Genomic DNA, 10464 nt, shown 5'->3' with positions numbered 1-10464 from the left:
GTACCAATTGTCACCCCGCAAAAAAAATTTTTACAGCGCCACCGCCCGTTCCTCGCCGTAGTTGTGGATTCTGGTTTGAAATGATTTATAGCCTCAGGTTTTACTCCTAGGTGTTGTCTGGTTTTGAGATCATTAGACTCACTTTGTCCGCTTTTGTCCCGTCACTGTACAGCTCACTTTAAAAATGTACAACCTTAACACTTAACCGTTTAGTGTATTTTACAGTATACTAAGATATGCCCACGGTCTTTGTCATATTCTATCTTTTTTAATTCAACTCGTACTTTTACATTCAACAAACCTAATGTAGCTTCCCTCCAGTCTCCAATGGTTTTCATGTTTGGAGCAAGCTTTCTCTGTTATGCTACACAAAAGCGACCCCACAAACTGAGAGTGAGATTGTACGAAAAACTTTTAGTCTTAAAAAGACTCTTTAAACTATTTTGCAAAATAAACAGAAGCTGGAAAGATTTTTCTACACAAAAAATCATCTTAGCTTCCCAAAATGAGTTGTCTTGTGGCATCATTTTTTTAGTAATTTTTTAGTCATCTTTGCAATTAAAATGATTTAGCTAAAAAAAAAGAACCGTATAAGTGCAACTAATTATTGGCAACGAAACGGTGCAGACAGTATTCTAAAAATTTCGCAAGATTCTGGCAGTTCTAGTATTTATACAAGACTGTATCTCAATAAAATGCTAAAATCAAAGCCATTACGAAGCAAAATGAAGATTCGCATCAAATTGTCTGTCTTAAAAGGAAATTTTTAATTATTACTTTTCAATTCATAAAAATTTGAAAGCGTTAAAAGTAATTTTAAAGTTTAATAAAAAAAGAAATATGGTAAAATTTATGGAATATGGAAATATGCCCAAAAAATAATTAGCCCTGAAACGACTCTTTAAACTATTTTGCAAAAAAAATAGAAGACGCTGGAAAGTGTTCTACACAATAATCCACATTAGCTTTTCAAAATGATTGTTCTTGTGGCATCACTTAATTAGCAATTCGTTGATTGAGCATGTAAGCATTGATTTTTGAAGTTGGTCATCTTTGAAATTAAATTGATTAAGCTAAATATATGAACCGTATAAGTGCAACTCTTTTTTGTCAACGAGAAGGCGCAGATAGTATTACAAAAACTTCGCAGAATTCTGGCCCTTCAAGTATTCAGATAAGACTGTTTCTCAATAAAATGCTGAAAGTAAAACCATTAGGAAGCAAAATGAAGCTTCGCATCACATTGTCTGTCTCAAAAAGCAAATTTTGTCATTTACTTTTCGATTTAGTCAAATTTGAAAACAATAAAAAGAGATTTAAAGATTAACGAAAAAGGAAATATGGGAAACTAAAACAAGAAGTTCAAAAGAAAGCAAACAAAACTGGCCACTCGAAATGACCCCATTAATTAGGTTGCCCGGTGTAAGTCAAAACTTTTGCTCAAGTTTTAAAGGAGTTTTTTTTGCTTGCCTTGCCAAACAAACGCTTCAACATCATTTCAACTCAATTGAATTTAAAACTTTTGAGTTGCTAGCTTCTTATAGTTTTCGAGTTTAGGTAACAGGTAAAATAAACATGCTTATACCTATTGAAAAATTACAATTGTTGCCTCCGCCCAAAAAATGTCTGTTAAATGACTTAATTGAGTCAAGTTTTTTCCTCATGTTTTACTTCTAGGGAAACCAGTCCACTACAAGAAGGTACCAATTGTCACCCCGCAAAAAAAATTTTACATCGCCACCGCCCGTTCCTCGCCGTAGTTGTGGATTCTGGTTTGAAATGATTTATAGCCTCAGGTTTTACTCCTAGGTGTTGTCTGGTTTTGAGATCATTAGACTCACTTTGTCCGCTTTTGTCCCGTCACTGTACAGCTCACTTTAAAAATGTACAACCTTAACACTTAACCGTTTAGTGTATTTTACAGTATACTATGATATGCCAACGGTCTTTGTCATATTCTATCTTTTTTAATTCAACTCGTACTTTTACATTCAACAAACCTAATGTAGCTTCCCTCCAGTCTCCAATGGTTTTCATGTTTGGAGCAAGCTTTCTCTGTTATGCTACACAAAAGCGACCCCACAAACTGAGAGTGAGATTGTACAAAAAACTTTTAGTCTTAAAAAGACTCTTTAAACTATTTTGCAAAATAAACAGAAGCTGGAAAGATTTTTCTACACAAAAAATCATCTTAGCTTCCCAAAATGAGTTGTCTTGTGGCATCAATTTTTTAGTAATTTGTTAGTCATCTTTGCAATTAAAATGATTTAGCTAAAAAAAAAGAACCGTATAAGTGCAACTAATTATTGGCAACGAAACGGTGCAGACAGTATTCTAAAAATTTCGCAAGATTCTGGCAGTTCTAGTATTTATACAAGACTGTATCTCAATAAAATGCTAAAATCAAAGCCATTACGAAGCAAAATGAAGATTCGCATCAAATTGTCTGTCTCAAAAGGAAATTTTTAATTATTACTTTTCAATTCAGAAAAATTTGAAAGCGTTAAAAGTAATTTTAAAGTTTAATAAAAAAAGAAATATGGTAAAATTTACTCAAAAATTCCTAAAAGGAAGCACGTAAGACTCGCACCACTCAAAATGTCCCCATTAGATAGGTTGTCCTGTGTAATTATAAAAATTTGCGCAAGTTTTAAACGAGTTTCTTTTTGCTTACCTTGTCAAATAAAAGCTTTAACAACCTTTCAACTCAAATGAATTCAAATTTTTTGAGTTGCTAGCACCTTTTAGTTTTCAAGTTCAGATAACAGGCAAGATGAACATGCTTGCAACAACTTTTCCAGCCGCATAGTTTTTGTTTCGACTGCACTTTGCAAAACTCTTTCCTCAAGACTTTCTGCTAGTGCATCCCTCTTTCTGGCACTCACACGTTATATATTGGCTACTGATTCATCTTAGCTTGCCGCGCATCTTCCCTCGTATCTGTCACCAAAGACAACCGATCTTTTCGATGAGGTCAACCATCCTAAGCTAGCTTGAGAGAAGCTTTAAGGAAGCTTAACATAAATCACGAGTGCAAACTTGAAGCCACTGATAGAAAAACCAGTCTAATAGGCTTAAAAAATGTTAAGCTTAAGAAATGGCTTCTAAACTGTAAATAATCATTGGAAAATGCTGTTTACAAAAATGAAATAATCCTGACACCGAAAAAATTCCAAAATGACCTATCGCAAGTTTAACGTAGCAGTTTTGGAACACAAGTTGAAAGTGATAATAAATAAAACGACGAGAATGCTACTAAAGCCTGTAAATTCTTGCAGGCCGAAAATATCTTTTAGCTACTGAGCAAGTTGTAAATCTTGAAGCCTCAAGACCACATTTCACAAACATGCAAAGTTTTTATCTGCGTCAGTATCTTCTTGCCAAAGAAGTCGAGAGCTGAATTTAACAAGACTCAGCAGAAACAAATGCTTAAGGTGTCTTCGACCTTTGGAGCCACAAAACTAGCTTAGACTTAGCTTGAAACAGAAAAAAAAATCAATTAGAATTAGAGGAAATGGCCGGAAAAAAAATCAAATAAAATTGGCCGAAGCTGGAAGTCAAAAACCGGATGAACACCACCAAAAAACCACCTAAGAAATTCTGTTTTCGAGTGCTGCCCGTTGTTTCTTTGCTCAACCAAGCATTAGGTAAAATGCCTCACAACAAAAAACAATCAGGGGCTTGCTTCTCACTCCGTGAACAGGTGTTTTTTTGAGCATTTTTTTCCCTTTCAATGACAGGCTGGCAGAAAATCTCTCAAACATTACAAAAAGAAAAAGCAAATAATCAAAACAACGTCGGTACCATTAAAAAACATCAATAAACCTGTGCCATCTACTTCAAACTGTAAATTGTCTGACAAAAGAAAACCCATCAGTATACATCCTAGATTGCTTACCTTTTGATGAGAAGTAGTGTGGGTTTTCATAATGTTCTTTTACACGTAGCCAAGAGAATTCAGTCTGTTAAAGGTTCAAGCAAACCACCCGCAGGAGGTAAAATCTCATCAAATTCCGCTATTCTTGAAGTAGAAACAACAAAATTGCTTGCGCCACGTCCGATCTCAGTTTTAACGGTTTCCTTCAATCTGTTGAAATGAAACGGTCTAACAAAAGATCCAGCTCGAAAAGTCTTGTTCTCTGTGATTCAGGTTGCAGACGTTCGTGGATTTGAGCTAAACTTGTTGGAAAGCGTAAGTGCCAGAAGAAAAATTTAACCTCACGCTCAGCGGAAAAGTTGAAATTGAGGTCTTATGAAAAAAAAGATTCAGCTATTAAGCAGGGCCTTCTGTAAAGAATGATTTAAAATTAAAGTCTGATACATTTATTTTCAGTGCACTTGATAAGTATTTTCTAAACTTGCTTTAGGTACCCCTAATTTGACGTACAAACAACTTTGGGCCAAATGTTTTGCCCGACGCTTATATTTTTTACGTTCTATCGGCAATTCGAACTAGGCGCTAGAGTTTATTGAAGGACTTGAAAGTTTGTAAAATCTAGAGGAGTTTAGCTGAGCTAAGTTTCTCAGCAACTTCCCAGGTTTAGCAGAAAAAGTCATATCCAGAGATCAACAAGATTGACAATTAAAGGAAATCAACTAAAACTTTGTCACCACAACGCACGTAATAGGTATGAAGAGAGACAGCAAAAAGGATACCTTATACGTTAGCCCTAGCGTGAAAATACATATAACAAAACTGATATGCAGTGCAACGTCTTAGGTTACACCTGGTGCGTTTCAGATTCGATCGGTCTAATCCAACTCTACAACGTTCGTGCCCGGTTTTACTGATGGACTTCGGGTGTTTCTCTGTTCAGCAGTGGGTTGATTCCTTGTCAGGCGAGCTTAAAGAAAAGTTTGGAATGGCATAGGGCACTACCTAAACGTGGAAGTCTATAAACTTACCGCTGTTTTATGATCACCTCAGTTGACCAGCAGAGCTGCATATGTTTGGTGACAGTTTTTAGGACTTCTTTCGCAGGTGGTTTTTCCTCCGCAGATGCTGCAAAAGAAGTCAAGATTGCTTTTCTTTCTGAAGAAGCTAAAGTAATGCCAATGAAAAACCTTACGAGTGAGCATTTTTAGGTTTGAGCTAGAGAAATTTTTGACTTTCAAAATTTCATTCGCATGGACTGATAGCCCTACAATGATTGAACTCTAACTCTCGAATCTACCATAATTGATAATTTGCTCCATGCTTTCAGTGGCAACAATACGGAGATCTGCTGAAAAAAATGCTGAAGCAAAGATTAGAAGTGATTTGACTTTTCAAGCCTGACTTGCAACTCTCACCAGCATATGTCTGAAAGGACTTTCTTATGATCTGAATGGAGTTATTAAACTTCACTGGCACATCTAAAACGAACATAGTCGTCCATCAAACTTTTTCTAGTTCCTATCCGAAACTTCAGATATCCTTATCACAGTCAAACACCAGTCTTTCTTCGACAACCAACCAGTCCGACTTAGAACTAGCTAAGCAAAAACTGTTGGTTCTAGCTGAAACTGATTTTTTTCTCTATTGAACTCAACGCATTGAACAAGAAATAGCATTGTAGCAATTCTAGTCGAATAGCTTCTTTTCGCCGTTTATCGGTTTTGATAGTTTGATCCACTCAGAACATAACGATTCCCATAATTTTAGATGAGCAAAATCTATGTGTATTTTTGTTATTGATCTTTTTCACAAATAAATTTAACACCAAAAAGTTGATTATCTGCCTGCTATTATACAACTAGAGATGTTGTATAGGGGCTTTGTACCGCCCTCCGTTCAATAGAAAATCACTTCGACCTCTCCCAAAAAAGAAAACTAGTTGTGAGGACGCCTATAATGGCTGAACGTCCGCCATAGTGACTGGGTTACCGAAAACCACCATTCGCTAACTGCAGAGTATATTACGTATATTACATTGATCCGTTTCATATAAAAATCATGGGTTCCAATCCCTGAGAGGGGCCCCCATAAATCCGCTGCTGGATGATTGTGCTCATTTTTTGTGATGTCTAAAAAGCTGTGCTGTTCAAAAATCATTCTTAGCGCAGAATCTAATATTTCAAGAAAAACAAGGAAACCAAAAAAACTAAGAAACGCTTCAACGGAGGAAAATAGATTAAGTCTTTACTTGATGCGTGGTGTTTTGAAACAAAGAATCGCCGAGTTAAACACAATATCTTGGAAAACTGCGAAGATTTCGCCTCTCATTAAAACAAATTGGATCGAGATTCACAATAATTTCTGATCCATGCTTGAAAATGAAAAAACTTTCGTGCCCCGAAACATAACCAAAACAACTGTGCTTAATTTTTGACTGCCGGAACATGAGAAGTCATGCTACGTTTAAATACGTTGGCTTTTTCCCTATAACTCAAAATTAATCATAATCGATAGTTTCAAGTATTCTATATTTTTTTTAGCGTTTAGGAAATGTCGTGAAGTAATCCTGCTCAGAAATCATTCCCAACCAAACTTTGACACGCTAATTAATTCAAATAATATGTGAGTTAATTTATTTTGTACAGTTCATTGTGTGGGGGAAAATGTTCAAAAAATCTCTGTATTCAAAAAGTGAAATTAACTGTTTAATCAAGTTTTACTTCAACGACTCTAAAATTTAGAGTTGAAAGGTTCCGGGCTTAGGCTGTTAAGAAAATTCTAGTTTTAATTTCATCTGGAAATGTGCAAATATAAGCCAAATAAAAAAAAGACCCAAAAAAAAAACGTTGAAGACATGCAGCAGCCGTACAATCCCCCCTTAAGTGACTTACCGCAGAATGCCGTCCCTAAGCATGAACTATTTCTGAAATTTAGTTCAGTATAAAATATGTTTTTCATGAAAATGCGCAAATCTTAGTCCGTTTGAAAATTTTGAACTTTTTTTTTTCGTATTAGTAAGTAGAGAACAAACCGTTTTTAATCAAATAGAAACTTTATCAATCGAATAAGCCGTAGTATTGGTTACAAAAAAAAATAAAATTTAATTGGATCAACCGTACAATCTCCTTCCTCCCTGAGTGACCCTCCGTAGAATTTCCCCCCTTGCCACGTCCTAATGTTTGAAGACTGATTTCGTAGAAAATATTCATTTTGAACAAAAACGCTGAACAGAAGGTTTGAGAAAACTTTCAAATGGAATACATCTTTCATACTGTTTATTAACCAAATAGGTATTCATAGTTATTTTTGATTTAATTTTTTGATAAATTAGATCAATTTAGTTTGCCATTAAAGTTGATATATTAAAAACCAGTATTTTTATCCCCCCTAAAACGGTTGATCCCTCCAACTTTTCAAACCCTACTTTCAAAAAAAATTCAATTTCTTAGATTATAGTGTTTAAATTGTTCAATTCAATCAAAGAAGCCTCTCAAAAAATTGACTCAGTCTGAAATATAATTTAAAACAATTTTAAAAATTTTTCGACTTTTGGGCCTAATCGACCCTCTGTTTTATTTCTATTTATTACTAACCTCTGATTTGACTTTATTTTTGTATATATCGCGTTTGATTCTTGTTCAGTTTTGGCATATCTCAATAAATCAACATGGCACTCTTCACGAAAACTTTTCCCGATTAGTTTCAAAATTTCATATGCAAAATTTCGTTCTCATGAAAAATTTGAACTTTCTCCTCCTTAATCGATTTTCGTAGGGAGAGGTGGCTTATTGGTCCACGTTAACATCCTCCCCCCAAAGCCGCTTGGGGGGGGGGGAGGACGTTAACTTGGTTCTAAAGTGGGATATTTCAGCCAATCAGAATCGAGCATTTTATATACAGCGCTTAGCAAAATTAATTTAAATTAATCGCTGGGGTGGAGGAAACTTTGGAGTTTTTTAACAAGAAGTCGTGAAATTAATGCTCATGAAATTAGAGTGAAATTATGAATTTGTTTATTACTGTTAATTCTGAAAACAGGAAACTTTGACAACTTAAAGACATTTGAGTTTAAAATAATGCGCGTGAATTTACGATTAAACATAAAAACCGCTCCATAATGCCACCCGCTTTGAAAAGGAGTTACGAATAAAATCTCAGCATGATTGCATTTGAAAGCGTGTGTTTTCAAGAATTGGCCATAAAAAGATTGCTCAAAGCTGAAGTGCACTACAGGTGCATGTGCATATGTGCTTATTAGACCAATGTGTCCGGAAGATAAGACGACAGCTTATAAGACGACAGCCATCTTGATGGGACTTCAAGACGACGCGCTACACAAAAATCTTTAATTGCTTTTCTGAGAATTGTAAACTGCTTAAATACGAAGATTTAATTTTAATTGTTTTAACCCTCATTTTTCGTGTTAATGTCATGTCGTCCTAATGACCTGTCGTCCTATTTAGCTAAATTTTTAGACCGGTTCCCTCTTGCTGTCAACACAGAATTCAGTTGCGACCGGATTCAAGGAGACGGAGAAAAATAATGAAGAGCGTTGCACGGTAGATTTTATCAGAAAATGGCCGACAGGCCGATTGAGTTTCATTCAGACAGGCGATAAAAAAGACAAAGTTGAGACAAAATATTTGGTAAAATTTTCATTGCGGACTAAAAACAGAAGGGTGAGATATACACGCTATAATCTTGGCAATTTCGATTGGCCGGAGTTTTTTTATTTAAAACGATAAAAGTTAAGATCCATTGATCTATAGAAGGAAAAGAGTTCCGAGGAAAAGTCAAGATAGCTTAATTTTTTTGTTAACATCATCTTCTTCATATTTTTTATATCACTCTGTTTTGAGAGCAGAAAAACTTTTACGCGTAAAAGAAACGCATTAAGCACACAATTAATGCGGAACTGCTGATAGTACTATCTGCCTTTTACAACATAGCACTTCATTAGAAGGCTGAATTAGTTATTCTGCCTGAAATCTCTCAATTTCACACGCTTCGTTTACCATTCTATCTAGTAGTAGTTACCATTTCACTACTACTACCTTTTGACGCCACGAATAAGCCCAAATACCCTCCAACTCTAATAAAAACAAAACGGGTTCAAGACGGCAGCGGGAAATACTCCTTTGTTAGCTTTAGCTTTGTGTACCATAATCGTTGCAGTTAGAGGGATTTGTATGCTTATTTAGAAATCAGAAGAGTCTTTTGAGTTGAAATTGGGTATAGTCACTTCCAATAAATTTTAAAATCTGTTTAGCGGTCACAATTTTGATTTACAATTCAACTCTTTGAATCTGAAAGCTTACCTTCTTCTGAACGAAAAATACTTGTAAGGGAAAAAATTGGCTCTTCATCTGTTACTTTTTCTTTTTGAAGTCGGTGTAAAATTATAATTACGTCGAATCCTTCGTTAAAAAAACGCTGCAGGTATTTAAATTTACAAAATTTTAAATTTACTTTGCTCTTTTCTCATTCTTCAATTTGTCGTGCGTCTGTAAATTTTTAGTACAGATTTTCAAACCGTGCAGAAAAAAATTCGACAATGAAGATTCCAGTTCAACTTCACACTGAAACGAAGCCGGAAGGTCAATTCTTCTGTACGCTGACTTTCACAATCAAGACTATTGAACTTAATATGGAAAAGGTTAGAAATATTGGATCTGTTTAACTACCCCCCCCCCCCCTTGGTACCTAGTAACGAATCGGCACACCTATAATGAACTAACTCAACAGTTAAGCATGTCTGCAGTTTATACCTACTATCGAATCTCCCCTTTTTGCGTAGTTAGGGGGGAGTAGTTAAACAGATCTGAAATATAATATTATGTTAAAGTCAGTACCATTATTAGCTTGAAAATATATGAGCCTGGTTGCTGTGCACGATGCAGAGTTTACAAGATATTATTTTTGAGCTCGTTTTTTGTTCAATTTATGCTTAATACCATTTTGGTTATCTTCGTCAAACCCAAAAAAAAACTGTTTTTTTTTTCTGTTTTATTCGTTAAATTTACAAAGTAATGGCTCAGAAATGTAATGCCCTCCAAATATTAAGTTTTCAAAAAAATTGAGAATAATCCTGCAAAAAAATTTCGTTTGGCTTTTGCTATTTTTGCTTTATTTTAATTAAGCATGTTATATAAATATTGCCTGAATGATTTTTAACAAACATTCTGAGGAAAATGCAGACCCAACTAACATATAATTTATTCGACTGAAAACTTGAAGTTTAAAACCAATGTGACAACTCGCAATTTTGCGTTGAAGTCATCCATACGTCACAGTGCTGATTTAACTTAACCGGAGAAAACGAACAACATCGGAAACTTCATGCGCTTTTTTTTTTCAAATTGGGTTAAAATTAGGCAAAAAATATTTAAACAAAAAACTGCTTTAAATTTTACCAGAATTAATACGAGGCCTTTTATTTTGCGCAATTCTTAACCAAAATTTTACCCCAAAAATGGCTCATTTCCATTTTTTTAATTAAAAAAGAATTACGCTCACCAGAAAAAGAGACCAAAATATGTGATGAAACTTTTATACCAAAAGAAGCGTCTAACTGGCCCAGTAGCGTT

At 34.9% G+C, this 10464-nt stretch overlaps 1 long non-coding RNA gene across 1 annotated transcript in view; it reads left to right on the top strand.

Annotated features, from left to right (window-relative positions):
- The first annotated feature begins 8812 nt into the window (after positions 1-8812).
- Positions 8813-10464, top strand: part of LOC134851544 (uncharacterized) — a 5725-nt gene continuing 4073 nt past the window's right edge. Inside the window, exons 1-2 of the long non-coding RNA XR_010164237.1 lie at positions 8813-9316; positions 9396-9533. This is a non-coding gene — a long non-coding RNA (uncharacterized LOC134851544). The remainder of the gene's footprint in view (positions 9317-9395; positions 9534-10464) is intronic.

The sequence above is a fragment of the Symsagittifera roscoffensis genome, chromosome 7, assembly GCF_963678635.1.
Source record: "Symsagittifera roscoffensis chromosome 7, txSymRosc1.1, whole genome shotgun sequence".
Lineage (NCBI taxonomy): Eukaryota > Metazoa > Xenacoelomorpha > Acoela > Convolutidae > Symsagittifera > Symsagittifera roscoffensis.
Note: the sequence above shows the minus strand (reverse complement) of the source record. Positions and strands in the feature narration are given on the sequence as shown.